Here is a 16566-nt window from a genome sequence, read left to right as displayed (position 1 = left end):
CCTGGAAAAGACATCCTCCCAGCAAAAAGTAGGGGTAACACCCAAAATATAAATATCAAGTTATGGAAAATAATTTTAAAATAGAAATTTTCTGTACTCGTGTTAAGTAGGAGAAACTATTTATATCAGCGATTAGTGCATCTAAAGAATTACAAGCTGAAGGTTGTGTCTTTACTGAGTGCTGATTACGGTCAGGAAGACAGGCATGGGCCTTGCAGATTTATCTGCTAGAACACTAAGTGGTACACTTGAGTTTTTGAATAGGTTTCTGATTTACTGATAGGTGTCTCTAGTGCTAATCACTTGAAAACTAAAACAAAGCACAAATGGAAAGCTGAGATAAAGCCTGACGGTCAGCTGGGACTCCATTTGGTACAGCAACACAAGAACTAGTTCAAGTGCTGACCCCCTTGGACACACAGTCCATTTGGGTGCTACGTAAACCTTATTTCTGCCCTCAAATATCATCTCGGGAACCTTCCTGACTCCAGCAGGTTCCCAAAGCCTCTCTGATACAAAGCAGCTAAAAATCAAGGCCACAACCTAGGCCACCTTAAGTCATGGCAAACTGTCAGCCCAGGACCACAGCTTAGGGGGCAAGGAGAAGAGCTTAAGGTTGGGTTGTGCCCAAATAGTGCTTGATTATAAGCTCGGCTACCCAGAGCAGCACTGATACCGCACAGCTGCTCCAAAAAGTTGGGCTTCCCGGCCCTCAGAGAGTGATAGAGGGTCTCCCTCAGTTACAGCCAACACCACCATCCTCCAGAAGGAATGGAAGGCCTTCACCAGATCTGACCACCACAGGACATCTGCCACCTCCCCCCAAGGCCTGGGTAAGCTGTCCCTTCAGAGAAGACACCACACTGCAAATTCTTTTTCATCTTGCTCATAAGTGATTCACCTGTTCTCCAATCTTAAGGTTTAAGCTGCCAGAACTTCTCAAAACCTCTCCACAAACGTCTGAGATCCCCAAAGAAAGGAAATAGGGTAGTTGCTGGATTTATCAATATCAAGGTCACCCATCTCAGTCTATCCAAGAGTGTCCTGGAAACCAGAGGCTAAGTATCTTACAGTATGAAAAGAAGGGGGAACTTCTTTTGTGTAAAATTCGTTCATTTGAAAAGCAATCAGAATTATCTAAACCGGACAATGAGAAGTGGCATAGGTATCAGAAATAGAAAATGCCTTAGGCAAGTTCCTAAAACGGCCTGAAGAAACCCTGTCTCCATATATGACGTATGAAAAGAATGGTGTCTCTGAACAAACCTCACCTTACTCCCTCTCACCCCCTAAGTCAGTGATTCTACAGGCATGGTCCCTGGACTAGCAGCGCTGGCATCACCTGGAACTAGTGAGAGATGCAAATTCTTGGATCCCCCCTTCCCCCCCTCCCCCTTTCCCCCCTCCCCTTTCCCCCTTCTCCCCCTCCCCGTTCCCCTCACCCTAGACGCAGAGAATCAGAGCCTCTGGCAATGCAGCCTAGCTAGCTGTGATTTAACAAGCCCTCCAGGGGACTCTGATGGTTCAGTTTGAGAACCACTACCCTAGGATTAGGGAAAGTGCAGCAGCTGGGGGGGTGGGGGGGGTGGGAGGAGGGGTCAGGAGCCTGATTAATCCCTTATTAACTGAGTGAGAGACATCTCACCTGTTCTTGCCTCTGATCAGCACTGGCCCTCAAGCTCATGGTCTGATTCCACTGATGAGGGGTTGAGTCCCTAGTTCAAGGTCACTGTTAGATACCAAGCCAGAGCTCCAGCCCCGGGTCTGCTGACTCCTTCATCAACCTTGGATCTCAAACTGGGGCCTTGTTAACACGCCAATTCTGGGGCCCAGGACTCTGAACACTGATGAGGCACCCCACCACGCTCGCATCTCCTAATCTACACCTCGCTGCTTCCTTCAGATAAATACAAGGACTGGAGCCTCAACCCTTAAAATCAAAAGAGACATGGATTTAAGGGAAGAGAAAAGAAGAAGATAAAGAGCGACTTCCAAAGCCCTGAGAAACGAAACCTTTGGGTGAGGAGTGGGTGGAGGAGAGAAGACTTAGGCGGCTTGTTACAATTAAAAGAAGTTAATTCAAAAAAAAAAAAACTGAGTAAAGAGTATAGCCACAGGAAAACACGAATGGCGCTTTAAAGTTTTCTTAGCACTTCTGATGCCCATTATCTGCCCCAAGTCTCACTACAACCCTGCAATGAAAGGAGATAAGGCCACTATTATCCCCATTTGACAGAAAAGAAAACTGAAGTTCATAGTGTCCAACAATTTGCCAGTTAGCATAGTAATCCGACTGTAAACCTAAATCTTGACCTCAGGTCTCTCTCACTCTAGAACCTGTGTACCAACACCAGGTGATTTCCACATTTGGAAATCTGCCTCAAAGCAGATTCCCACCCCCGTCCCCTCAGGAAAAAAGCAAAGAGAAGAACATGTAGCAGAAATGGTGATCCCCTAAAACACAGTACTTGAGCAGTGTGTGGGTTCTCCTTTAAGAACTTAACACACAAACCCAACAGCGAAGGTGTTCAGCCAAAAGGCGAAGGGGGGGTGGTGGTAAGAGGCATATTTCTAGCCTGCATAATCGTTTCTGGACCAATTCCCACTAGCAGCCTCGGAGGTGAACAGCGGCTCACTGCCAGGCTGAAGCTCCTCCACCCCCAGGTTATGACAGAGCAGCTCTGACTCGTGTGCGGGCAAAACCCCAAAACTCAGAACAAGAAGTGAAAAAAGTGGAGCTAGGAGAACCAGCATCCTCCACACTCTCGTAATCCACATAACGCCAGTTCCAGGGTCCTGGGGTCCCCTGGAACGCACTCTTAGGAGATGGTAGGATGAAATGGACATTCTTGTGGACCCACAGCCCCTATTCCTTCCCACCCGGTCCCTGAGGAAGAATAACCGAAAGGAGAGAGGGCTCGTTATTAAGTCCTGGGGCTGGAGCCCAAGACAGATACAACCCAGGCATCCTCTCCTAAGGAACAGTAGTATATCAACCCAAACTCTCCGCCTGGCCTTCCCTTCCAGGTCCTGTCCTCTGCGAAGATGAGCCGGGTGGGGTTGGTGGGGTGTTGTAAAGCTGAGAAGAGACTAGAGGAAAAATCAGGCCATCCACCTACCCCACGTTCCCCGCCATGTGTGTGACGCTCCATTCCAGTGCGCACCATAAGCACTAACTCGGAACCGGGCGCCCTTGGCCACGTCTGAGGTTGAGGAGGGGGCGTCGCCCAGCTAAGCGTCCCGGAGGCAGGGAGCCATTCCCGCCCGGACAGCCTACCTCAGTTTTGGCAGGAATGATCTTCCTAGAAGCCAGCCAGGGAAGCGAAGATCTGGGTGATTCGTGGATTTCAGCCGGGGCGGAGGAACTTAGCCCAGGGGCGCAGCTCCTCCACACTGGGAGCCTCGGGGCGGCACCCGCGGGGACAGTGAGGAAAGAAGGGCTCCATCCTCAACTTTCTCGGATGAAACTGCTTGGCTCTGCGGCTTGCCCAGCCCTGCCCGCACATCGGGTCCCAGGTTTGGGGAGAACCCAGGGACCCGAGTCCCTCTCGGCGCGCACAAAGCAGCTGCGCCCGAGCGCGCGGCCCCCTCTCCCGTCGCCCGCCAACTTGAAAGCATCTCCCTGGGCGCCTGCCTACTCCCCCCGCCCCGCAGCAGGGTCCCCGACCCGGCCACACGCCTCAGACCCAGCGCTGGGCGCCCCAAACGCCGCGGCTGCTGCAGCCGCATCTTCCACCCTCCGCAACCCCCGGCCTGGCCTCTGCCTCACTCGCCCGGCTCCCCACGCCCCGGCCCTACCTTGCAGCCCGGTTCGTGTCCCGGCAGTGCCAGTGCGCTGCACGCGTCCCAGCCCGCAAGGCTCCTCCCCGGGAGCTGCCCCGCGCGGGGCTCCGGGCTCCGGACAAGGCTCGGCCCGCCCGGGTGCTGGCTAGCCGCCGCTCGCGGCTGCCGCGCCGGCTCCAGCTGCCGCGCGCAAGGGGGAGCGGGGGGAAACTCCCGGCAACTCCAACTCCGGGCGCTGGAGCTCCAGCTGCAGCCGCGCGCCCGCCCGCCGCCGAGTGCTAGCGCCTGCGAAGCGAAGCTGCCCGCGCGGCCGCCTCTGAGCATGCCCAGTGCCGCCGTGGGCGAGCCCCAGCGCCCTGGGCCGGGGCAGATGGCCGAGCTGGGGGCCGGAGACCCGCCCCGAGCTCCGGAGCGCCTTGGGTGGGGGAGGGAGGGAAGGGCCGGTGCCGGGGAGGGGACCCTGGAGCAAAGGGCGGGGGAGAAACAGTGAAGGAGGAGGACCTTGCAAGTTTCACGGGTCGTGGGAAGTTTGTGGGTGAGAAAGGCGAGCTGCTTCTGTGAGCCTCTGCAAGCCTAGAAAGGACAACGAGGAAACATTATTCTCCCCGAGAGAACAAGTGGACCCAGCAGATGGGTTTTATCCAGTGCACTCGTTGCTTCAAGCCTAGGGTCGCCAAAAAAGAGCGAATAGGGCCTGGCCGGCAATGTAAGTGGGTGAAACGTGTAGGAGGCGGCGAACTGGAGAGAGCTCTGAAGGCAGAGCCACTGGGCTCCAAACTCCCGTTGGTATCCTGCAAGAATCGGGGCCTGCTTTGGCTAGATTTTCTGATTTTTTTTTTTTTCAAGAAATGACAGAGATTTCGATTTTTTTAAAATGTAAAATATCCTGGTTTTTCAGTCTTGATAACTAATTCAGATTTTAAAAAGCACTCTGGACCAAACAAAATATATTTGAGTTCCTTCTCTGCTCAACCCCACAGCCAGCCAGTGTGAGGATTGTGATTTCTGCGTTCTTTTACCAAAGAGCAGCTGAGTGCCCACTGTGGTTTGGACCAAAAGGCACTGGCGAGTATCCAAGATGATTCAGATTGCCATCAAAGTACGACCAGTTACTAAGGGAAATAGGTTTTCCAGACAGAAGAGGGTTACAGATAAATGCTGAGACATTCAAGAAGAGAAGTAAGATACTGATACTAATGTGGAAAGGGGTGTGAGAACTGACTCTTGGGAAACATCTTTAATAAAAGTACCCAAGTGGAAAGTCACCGTAGGATCCGTAACAGAACTCTGCTGAGGCATTTCTGGAGTCTGAAAAAGGAAAAAAGGGAAAACCAGTAATATGACCCTGTCTTTATTTTAAATTTTGATATTTTTCATTTTTTGTATTAATTTTAAATATATCACATTAAAACATTTCTCTTGATTATTGGGTTCTTTGATGTCCTGTTAAATTGTGCAGCCCGCCTCATCCTAGCCCAGGCCCTGCTGGGGTGTCAGATGGTGGTACCCCGGTCTATATAAGGGGTAAGAAACACCATACTGACATGGGAAGGAGAGCTGGAGTAGTGGATGGGGGCTGAGGCAGAGGACTTGGTTGCCATTTTGTGGAACCTGAACTTCATTTTGTAGGCTGTGTGGAGCTAGCAGATGCTGGGGGAAGAAAGTGACAATCAGAACTGAACTCTAGGAAGATGGGCTGGACTGCAGACCCAGGAAGGTGGTTTGGAGGGGGAGAATGGGAGAAATGGGGATACCTAGGGCGTATTCATGGTTGTGGTTTTGTGAAAGTCAGAGGGATTGCCCTAATAAATTCACGTGTCTCTGCTTATTTCTTGTGGTAGGGCTAGCTTAATGCCAACAGGTAGGGCTGCTGCATCTAAGCCTCAGCCATTTTCTACCAGGTTTCCATGGGCAAATGGCTCCACTTCTAAGCTGCACTTTCCTCATCTGTGAAATGGAAAACAGTTCTCATAGCGTTTTTTGAGAGGATTTAGAGCAGCAATGTATGTCTAAGGGCTTTGAAAACTCTGAGAATTTAAGCAAATATAAGGCATTGTTCTTATCTACACATCATCTATATGAAATCTGAATTTAAACAAGGAAGCTCTATAGCTTTATAAAAATTGTCTTAAGTAGTAAGCATCTTTGATTTAGCAAGCTCTCTCTCTGTGTTCAGGATTCTGTTACCAGTCTTCAGAATCAGCTTTTGGGTAATTTAACGATTTTGTGAATTAAAATGTCCCTGTATAGAAAGAAATAGGTGAGGGAGATTAAGAGGTACAAACTTCTAGTTGCAAAATAAATGAGTCACAGGTATGAAATGTACAGTGTGGGGAATATAGTCAATAACTATGTAATATCTTAGGATGGTGACAGATGGTAACCAGACTTTTCATGGTGATCATTTTGAAATGTATAGAAATAGCAAATCACTATGTTGTGTAACAGGAACCAACATAGTGTTATAGATCAATTATACTTCAGAAACAAACTCATAGAAAAAGAGATCAGATTTGTGATTACCAGAGGCCAGGGGTGGGGGGAAGGGGAATTGGATGAAGGCAGTCAAGAGGTACAAACTCTCAGTTATAAGATAAATAAGTACTAGGTATGTAATGTAAAACATAATAAATGTAACACTGCTACACGTTATATATGAAAGTTGTTAAGAGAGCAAATCCTAAGAGTTCTTATCACAAAGAACTTTGTACCTATATGAAATGACAGATGTTCACTGAACTTACTGTGATAATCCTTTCATGATTAAGTCAAATCATTATGCTATATACCTTAAGCATACACGGTGCTGTATGTCAATCCTATCTCAGTAAAACTGGAAGGAAAAAAAAGTCCCTGTACTAGTTTCTATTGTCACCTCCCTTCCACCACCTTCCTTTTTTAAATCTTCCTTTTTACCTTTTATTTTCTCAGTATTGCAGATCTAGCTCAAAATGACTCCCCCACCCCACCCTGCTCCACGACTACCCTCTGTCTCACCTACAGGTCATGGGTGTAGTCCTGCCTCAGCCAGACACCTGGGACTTCCCTCAGTGCCCTGGGGGATACTCCCTGCAGGTGAGCACATTTGTTGCTGCGTTCTTGAAGAACAGACCACTGCTTATCTATGGGAAGCATTTTAAGCATGCAGAACTCTCAAAGGAAAAAAAAAATACTTGGTGTTTACACAAGAAGCTTTCCAGAAGTTATGGAAAGGAGGAAGTACCTAGCCCAGGACCTATCACAAAATAGGTAATTACAAATGTTTGCGGCATAAATAGCAATTTCCATCATCAAAATCTTCAGTATCGGGCTTCCTTGGTGGCGCAGTGGTTGAGAATCTGCCTGCCGATGCAGGGGACACGGGTTCGAGCCCTGGTCTGGGAAGATCCCACATGCCGCGGAGCAACTAGGCCCGTGAGCCACAACTACTGAGCCTGCGCGTCTGGAGCCTGTGCTCCGCAACAAGAGAGGCCGCGACAGTGAGAGGCCCGCGCACTGCGATGAAGAGTGGCGCCCGCTCGCCGCAACTAGAGAAAGCCCTCGCGCAGAAACGAACACCCAACACAGCCAGAAATAAATAAATAAATAAAAATTAAAAAAAAAAAAAAAAATCTTCAGTATCTCTGTTCCACCTCCCACAGTTCGTAAGAATTATTTTTAAAAATCACAACAGTGATAAGGTTGTACAGAAGAGCAAGAAGACCAGGATGTAAACATTTGTAAAGGGAGGGACTCTGTACTGTTAAAGTAAAATGCTTTGTCTACTTAAATTTTAAATTAATTGTATATGTTTTTTAAATATTTTTATTAGTAGTAGTAAATAATACATGATATTAAAAAGAAGCTCAATGGAAAAAAAGCTCGGTAAAGAGAAAAAAGCAAGTTTCTCTCCCCAAGAACTACTATTGTTACCAGTTTCTTGCATATAATTACAGAAATACCCGATGAGCATGAAAACAAGCATAGTTGGCTTTTTTCCTTAAAGTCTGATCATAAAACTATAGAATTGAAAAATACCTTATATATAGTTCATCTAGATACCAAATTACAGACTTTTAAATGGCTATTATATTTTGGAATAGAAAAGGAAACCATGAAAGCAGTTTTCTCTTATGGCACAAGTCGACTCATGGTCATAAGGACACCAGATCACGTGGTGAAACCCTCCTTCTGATCATTGAGTGGTACAAGAAAAAATTGAGTTCACGTAGAGTTCTCCTGAAACCCATAATGCCCACTGTCAACCTCAACCTAAAACACCCACAGATTTAGATATCCTAGGTTGCCCAGGGCTGTAGAAGGAGGTACTGTCTAAATAACAGATAGAATGAAGTGACATGGACAAAGAGAGCTTGATCTAGGGAATTGTGCATTATAAATCACTGTCTTTAACAGCATCGCTTATGGTATAACATCATCAGTCACAGTATGTCTTCAAGTCTAGCAAAATCTGCATTAAAAAAAAAAATCCTTCTATACAGCATAACTGACAACGTTCTAAATTCTTCATTCCAACCATGTGACTTCAGGTAAGTCTCAGTTTATCAACTTGTAGGTTGATCCATATGAAACTGCCATTTTTGTTGGTCACAATTACTTGAATATTGGCAATTTCATATGGTTCAATCAACCAAAAATTAGACACTGTTTTTAGACCTGAAAGGCTCTTTCCTTTAAGTTGGTTGGCATACCATTCATTTTCCCACAAGAGCTGTGTCACTAAACCAGCTCAGAGAAGCCTATTTAATATTTGTAGTTTGTAATGGTACCAGAGTTGGGCCCAGTCTGTACAAAAGGGTCAAAAAGGAGGACATTTCTCTTCCTCTGTTGGTGAGTACAGCACCAGTCTTGGTTGGTCTTAAAATAGGTAAAAATAATCTTTAGCTCCTTTTGTGCCTTTTTCCCCACTATTCTCCCCAAACATCTCCTAGGTGTCTTTAGTGCATACCCCTATCTCACCCAGATTGGCTGTTGCTTTCTAGTCTTAAAAATCAGCATTCCTTTAGTATACTACAAGTTAGAACTAAATAAAATAACTTGATTAAACTAAATCACACTTATCTGTGGAAGACTATCAACCTTCCCAAAGATATATGCAATTTTAAGAGTATTTTGTGGTCTCAAAGGGACATTTCCATAATAAAATTCCGGAGTATGAAAAGTGACAAAAGAAACAATTCTGATCGTGAGGGGTGGAAACAACATATTGAGGAAAAGGAACTTTTTTTAGTTCTGTTCCCTATCATTCTATAGTTTATAATTTCTTTCCATCCTCCTTCTTCAACACTATGGTTTCTTTTGAAGTTTGGGGTTTTTTTTCGCTTTCCACAGTGGTTCCCCTGGCAATAGCAGTGAACATCCCCAGGCTAGGATAGGTCTGTGGCTCTTGCATGTATGTATCATTTGTAGATTGGGAATAAAACCTCTCATTTCCAGTGACATGGATATGGTGGGGTCTGGAAGACCTGCAGAATTCAGTGGGTTAGTGGAGCTTATGCTTGGGATCCTATTCTGTTTCCCACACAATTAGTCTTGGTTCGTGCTTTTACTTTTTAAGGTTTCTAGCCGGTTTATAACTGGAGTTCACCTTTTTTTGACTGAGTTGCCGTGGGACAACACTCTGTCCCTAATTTACTAAGCTTCTGGTTTCTTTCTCTCCTATGCTTTTGAGAGCCAGGGTAAATATTAACTATTGACACGAAATATGGTGGGACTGAGTCCACTACCATTCACTGTAAGAAAACATTACTGAGAGGCATGGCAAACTGTCATTCTCATTCTTCCCTTTCATCTTTATTGGTCTTCTGTTTTCCTCAGAGCTTCTTTCTGCTTCTCTAATGATACTACTTTATCCCCTAAGTTGCTTCAGCTTTCATATACCAACATATAGATAAGACATAGGCTAAAACAAGAAACAGTTTCTTGAAAGAAATGAAACCAAAGAAGTTTTAGTCTTGCAAAAAGACTTGGTTACATTCCGGACTTGGTTGCTCTATTATTAAACCACTGCAGGCCATGGGAGAAAGGACATGAATTTTATTTTAGACAGATCGAGTTTGAACCTCTGCTTCAACTCCTTCTTGTTTATAACCTTGGGCAAAGTCTAAATACTACATTTCTTATCTCCAAAAAATGCATATTACTATCTACTTATGGCTTCAGTTAGAGGATTAAATGGGAATACATACGTAATACACTAAGCACAGCAAGTGCTGAATAAATATTACTTCCAACCCATCTTGGTAACTTCCAGAAAAATGGGAGGGGGAAACCAAAAGAGTGTTTTGGATTTCCAATCTGAGCTGTTTCTAAGAAACACTGCCTCTGCTATAGCAATCATATTTTATCTCCATAGATGCAATATAGCATTCCTGTTTTCACAAAAACAATTTTACTTATATAGAGAGTGCTTTTTACAAAATTTCCACCTTCTGCTGTCCAGGTGTCCTAGTGTTGCCACCTAGTACTATATTTCCAAAGAAAAGGCCTAAGGTGGGAGGCGGGGGGATGGAGAAGGGGTATTAAAAGTTTAGCAGTTTCATCGTTTGTACTTATTAAGTTAGGACTCAGGATTTACTAAGACATTATACAGATACATAAGTTTAAACAGTGACTAGTTCTGAATTTCAATCACAAATAGTCAAGTATGGCTCCTCTTATCTCTTGACTTGCTTGAATTAAAAATCTGGAAGAATAGTATCCAGCCGAAAAATGACAGTCTGCTAAGACAATTACGATCACCTTCAGCTGCAACGGAGCTCCCACCTTAACTCAGACCTGGTTTGTTGTGTTAAGTTCAGAGTTTGGTAGACTGAATCATCCTAATTCCTCCCTCCTTTATTCAGCAATGTTTTTGAAAGACCTATTTTTGTTTTCAAATGACTTTCTCCACCGAGATCCAGAAAAGCTGCTAGGCTTTGAGCGGACAAAGAATCCCTTCTTCTGCCTGGACACACAGAGCTGCTATCTCTCCCCAAGTCTCTGTGCTGCTAGTTTGGAGGATAGAATGATGCAACCCATTCACAGTCTGAGGACAGGTCATCTCTATTGCATCCAGCAGCTCTTTCCCTTCTGTTTGTTAGGGCCCCTGAGCCCTGCCAAAGACTAACAGTGAAAGAAGTTCCTGCTGCTGTGTCCCCAGAAGCTCTTCAGGCCATGCAGACCTGCCCAGCCATAGGTGGCCCTATAATTCCCTGTTGCTGCTGCCTCACCTTGGAAACGTGCAGCTTAGGACTTTGCTAATCAAAATGCACTTTTCAGGCTAGCAGCTTCAGCATTACTTGGGAGCTTGTTAGAAATGCAGATTCCTGTCTACCCAGACCTGGTGAATTACAAGACTGTAATTCATTTGTACATTAAAGTTTAAGGAGCACTGCCCTAGGACACCCAGCCAAGAAAGACAAGGAGAAAATAAAAGGCACTTTAATGGTGAAATCGATTTCCTTTGCCCTGGATGCCCTTTCTTACTCCAATCTGCAGTCCTCATCTCTGCGTATCTAAATCCTACCCTGTTTTTCTCTGAGCTGTCTGAAATGCCTGCTCTGTGGAAATCTTTACTGATTGTGTCAGCCAGAGGCATCTCCCACTCATTTACCTGGATCTTCCCTTTGGCTCTTAGCAGGTCTGTTTACACTGTACAAGTAAGTTTGCATGAGTCTAATCCATCCTGCTTGAGGCTTGAGATTCGCCAGAACCTTCTTTATATCCTCTAGAGTGTCTAGCACAGTGGGCCATGGGAAAGAAAAAAAAAAAAGCATATTTATTAATTGATAGGAAGGAAGGAAGGAAGGAAGGAAGAAAGGGAAGAAAGAACTCCATTAGTGAAGTAAATGTTTCTGAAACACTGAGTTCAGCCCCAGGGGAGGACTTGAGCCTGTTTGAAACAGGAATTTAAAAGAGCTCCAATACGCTGGGCATGGAATTGTCATAGTTTCCAGAGCTAACTGGACTACATTAGATTCAAATCCACCCCATCACAGCACTCACCATCTGGAACTGGCCCAAAGCAGGCCTCTTTCTGGAATAGAATCACAATTCTGTCTGCTAGGGCCGTGACCCCTAGCTTTAAAAAAGTATGCTGTGGGCTCTGAAAGGAATACCTCTTCACCCACTTTCTGTCCTAGGTCTATTCCCACTTGAAAGTTAATATACTCATTTTTTCTTTAAAAAAAGTATTTTAAAAATATATTTCAGATTCTTATATCTTTTCTTTAAAAAGAAATCTTATTGAAAAAAATATTTAGTGTTCCTAATTCAAGTTTTTGTATGCATCCTTTAGTAAAGGCAATGAGTTTCTGGCTGCAAGTTACAAGTTAAAAGAACAAGTCATTTTACTACTCTTGATAGCTGAGTCAATGAAAAACCTTGACTCTAGATCAGATGTCATATTCACAATAAACATATCTTCCCAACAGACATCCTGGTGTCATTAAAATTTTACCACACACAAAATATAATGGGAAATGTTTCTAGGATTTAAGGACTTATAAGAAATTAGATTTTACTAGTGTCAATACTGTTGTGACTCATAAAATGAGTCATAAGATGACCCACATGGGGAGACTTTGTTGTAGGAGTAGAGTTCACAAAGGGGAGACATGTTTTCTTTGATAAGCATTTAAAAGTTTGACCAAATTATTCAAGGTCAGTCATTTTGGACGTACTGTCATTTGTTATAATACTTTCAAAGAAAAACTGAGGATCCTACGGGGGCGAATAATTAAAAACTGTAGTCCTGTGATTCCCACCTCTGTGAGTTTCTCTCAAGGAAACAGCTCGATTATAGCATCATTAGTTACAATAGCAAAAATAGGTAACACTTAGAAAATAGGAAATAATCATATGTATTTGATGGAATATTACACACGTTTTATAAACAATACACGGGATAACTAACTAGAGACTGTTTATGAAACCAGCTTACCTTCGTAAAACGATCAGTACATGAAACTGTATAAATGTATTATTGCAACCAATCACACACCCAACCTTAAAAATTTACTCAGGACCAGGCACTGTGATAGACACTGCGGATACAGCAGTGAAAAAGACAAGTATGATTCCTGACATGGGGGACCTCACAGTCTGATGGGGAAGAAAGCTATTAAATAAGTAGATAGATATACAGTTACAAACTATGACTCATGCTATGAAGTAAGGGTGTTATAGATAATAGGAGAACTTAAGCTGGTTTGGGGAGGACGGTGTTCATGAAGGAAAGTTCTCTGAGGAAGTGAAGGAAACATCAGAGTTAGACAAGGGAAGACTTGGGGAGAGTGTTCCAGGTGGAAACAGCAAGAACAGAGGAGCAGAAACTTAGAGGTGGGAAAGGGTTTGATGCCATTACGGACATGGAAGAAGGACCAGAGTGATTGGAGCACGATGAGAGGAGAATGGTGGACGCTGAGGAACAACCTCATGCGATACCTTCAGGATTTATCTTTTTGAGCCTATGGGAAGCCGTTAAAGCTATTCAGCGGAGGAGTACCAGAACCTTTTTACATTTTAAGACCTTTTTGTGCTATGTGGGAAACGGGTTAAAATAAATGAGTGGGGACTTCCCTGGTGGTCCAGCGGTTGAGAGTCCACCTTCCAATGCATGGGACGTGGGTTCAATCCCTGGTCAGGGAACTAAGGTCCCACATGCTTCGGGGCAACTAAGCCCATGCTCTAGAGCCCACGCACCACAACTGGAGAGCCCGCGTGCCACAACTAGAGAGAAGCCCATGTGCCTCAGTGAGGATCCCGCGTGCCACAAGGAAGACCCAATGCAGCCAAATAAATGAATAAATAAATAAATATTTTAAAAATGAAAACATTAAAAAATAAAATAAATAAGAGTGGAAGAAGGAAAACCGCTTTGGAGACCATTGTAGTAGTCCACGTGAGAGAGATGGAAGTGGTTTAGATGAGATTTAAAACTGGAGAGATGAGGAAAAGAGGAAAGATAGAGCTATAATCTGGAGGTAAGAAAAATAAAATTTACTGACGAATTGGGAGTAAGAATGGAAACACTAACTACAACCCCTATCCTTTATGCTACTTCCTTAAACCACTAGGTAAATGGTGATGTCATTGACATATTTGGTATAGTTAGAAATTTGGAAGGAAAACTTAAAAGTCCATTTTGGACATGAAGTTGAGATCTTGTTAGAGAACTAAGTGGAAGAGTCAGATAGACAGTTGCATATACAGGTTTGGAACTCAGAAAATAGATCTTGTTGGAAATTACATATTTGGAAGCCATTAGCATTTAGATGGCATTTGATGCTATTATACAGAATGTGTATGGAATGACTAGGGGGGAAGCTCATTTTCAGCACTGAGAAGCTACTGTGTTAAGAGATCTTGTTGAGGAGGAGGAGCCTTCAAAGGTGACTTCCAGGCTGGAGAGATGTTGAATAATTCTGGAGCAAAAAAAATAGTATTTCAAGAAGGAAGTTGCGGTCAGCAGTGTTGAATATTGCTGAGGGGTTAAACAAGATGATGTACTCCCATGGATAAAAAATATTTGTTTTATTATGGTGGTGGTTTTGGAAGTATATTATTTTTATAATGTTTAAGCTTTAATAATGAAAACCTAATTAACATCTAATTATTTTTGATAATGTAATTTTAGCAGAATACCTGTAATGCATTTAACTTCATTTAATCCCCAGACTCTTTGTTAATCAGTATTTTTTGCATCTCTCCATTTATTGTCATTTTATATATTAAACAGTTAACTTTCTTACTTCCAGTTTAGGATTAAATCTTCAAAACTTTTAAACCTGACCAGCCCTCCAGCCAACAGCACAACTGCTAAATGCACAAAGTCCCTGCCTTATAGATACCACACAGAATGTGCAGTTTGCTACATAGACATTTTTGAATAATCTATGACAAATGATCTATTTCTTTCTTTAAATTTATAGAATTTTGCCCAAAGTGCCTCTTTTCTTGAAAAATGAAACTACCTTATTCAGGTAAATTCTGGTCTTAATTTGACAGATAATGCATTAGGCAAAGATGACTGAAAGTATAGTCTTTTTTTTTCTTCACATTATGATATTATATTTGGAACTGAAGAAAGGAAATGAGATGGTCTGCACAGGAACTAGTATCTTCCCAGTTTGGGGGTGGGAGGAGTGGGATGGGGCAGGCCCTCTGCCACCCACCACCCCCCCTCCACTTAAATACCTTGACCATTCATTTTCTTCATAGTGACTTAGAGCATCACCACCCTGTGGTACTCGTGAACAGAAAACAAGAAGGAGGAAGGACCCTCCAAAAGGACTGGTTTCAACAAAACTGGCAGGACTCCATTCACTTCCCCTAACTTTCCACCATAGGCTTTAATTATACCGTTAGATGGTATTCTCACCTCAAGCATAAATTCCTCTTGGCAAGAGTTCAAATTTATGCAGCTTGCCTTCTGTAACCTCTACAACTCTGTTATGCTTCCCGGAACCAGTCCAAAGTCACTTCCATGCTGAAGGTCTCATGAGACAGGCGAGATCTCCATGTCACTCGCTAGTACTTTTCCTTCCTACTTCCTCTTATCTGTATCATTGGGCATAATTCAAATAGGTATCAGGAGAATATGCTACCCTTCCTCTCTGTGTTGTGGATGACACAACATAACCTACCCAGCACTGGGGATAAAAGGAGTAACTGGGAAAGTTGGAGAACTCTGGCAGTTGGATGGAGGAGATTAAGCGAGGGCACGTTTGAAGGTTTTACACAGCAGATGCCGTGGTGCCAGAGAGGAGAGCTCTTAGGGAAGGATGATTGCATTTTTCCAGTGACAGTCTTGACTTTTAATTTTCACCTAGAGAGAATTAAATACAGCCATGTTTAACTTCCATTTTTCCTTTTATCTGTTAGAGGTTAGAGGTCACAGAGGAAAGACACCTTTCTATGACTAGCTTCACTTTTATTGTAAACCAGCTTTTTCCCTCATTTATTTTCTTTTATATATCTACTACCTACTCTACTTCCACTTAGAACAATTAGAGAAATTCCCTCATTCCATTTTTTCCCCCTATGATATACAAAAAATAAAACATGACAAGAAAAGTCTTGAATGGGCTAAAATAAGTAAAAATAATCATGACAGCAAAGTAGTCTTCTTTTTTCAGGAAAAAGGTGCTCTTAATTTGGCCTCAAAATTGTTTGGAATAATAGCTAACTAAATCATATCCCTTTACAATTTCATGATATTAAATAGGACTTGTTGGAAATGAATCATTTTGTGCATATTGGGAGTTTTATGGTTAGTTTAATGTCACTGAATTTAATTAACTTAAATTGTCACTTGTGCATCATTGTATTGTTATACTTTGGAAAACCCTCTGCAGTCAGAGAGCTCTTAATACTGAACAAAAAATGCACAGTTTCTCTAAGTTATAAGATCTATGTAACTAATTTATTAGGTGGAGAAACTGAGGCATAAGGCAGTGAATTCTCCAGCAGCAGGAGTAAAAATTATAAAATTATAAAGGTATGGAAGCTCCCATGGAAGAAGAGAAAAATTAAAGGAACACTTTCATGTGTCAAACTCAGTTTTTGTGCAACCACCAACAGATGAGATCACAAACCAGTACCAGAATTTTCAATGAGGTTCTTGTGCGGAAGTGACAACTGGCATGGGAACTCACCCCTGTGCATCTTTCAACTCCCAGAAATCACACAAGCACACAAAAAAGAAATCCTCCTTTCCTGAATGGTTTTAAGAAGGCAAAATAGAAAATAACAGTATTTTGAATATCATAAAATAAGCTATTTTGTATACGAATTTACAAA

At 43.3% G+C, this 16566-nt stretch overlaps 1 protein-coding gene across 5 annotated transcripts in view; it reads right to left on the bottom strand.

Annotated features, from left to right (window-relative positions):
* The window catches only part of STXBP6 (syntaxin binding protein 6), a 264226-nt gene extending 260076 nt beyond the window's left edge, over positions 1-4150 (bottom strand). The window contains exon 1 of one of the 5 annotated variants that reach the window (XM_082384264.1): positions 3799-4150. The gene's annotated coding sequence lies outside the window, so the exon portion shown is untranslated. Of the gene's footprint in view, positions 1-3119; positions 3170-3277; positions 3299-3798 lie in introns of those variants that run through there. The other 4 variants (XM_082384259.1, XM_082384265.1, XM_082384262.1 and 1 more) reach the window with 4 other exon arrangements.
* Between the last annotated feature and the right edge of the window lie 12416 nt (positions 4151-16566).

The sequence above is a fragment of the Balaenoptera borealis genome (assembly GCF_965194805.1).
Source record: "Balaenoptera borealis genome assembly, chromosome: 3".
NCBI lineage: Eukaryota > Metazoa > Chordata > Mammalia > Artiodactyla > Balaenopteridae > Balaenoptera > Balaenoptera borealis.
The sequence above is the reverse complement of the archived record's forward strand: the minus strand, read 5'-3'. Positions and strand labels throughout refer to the sequence as shown.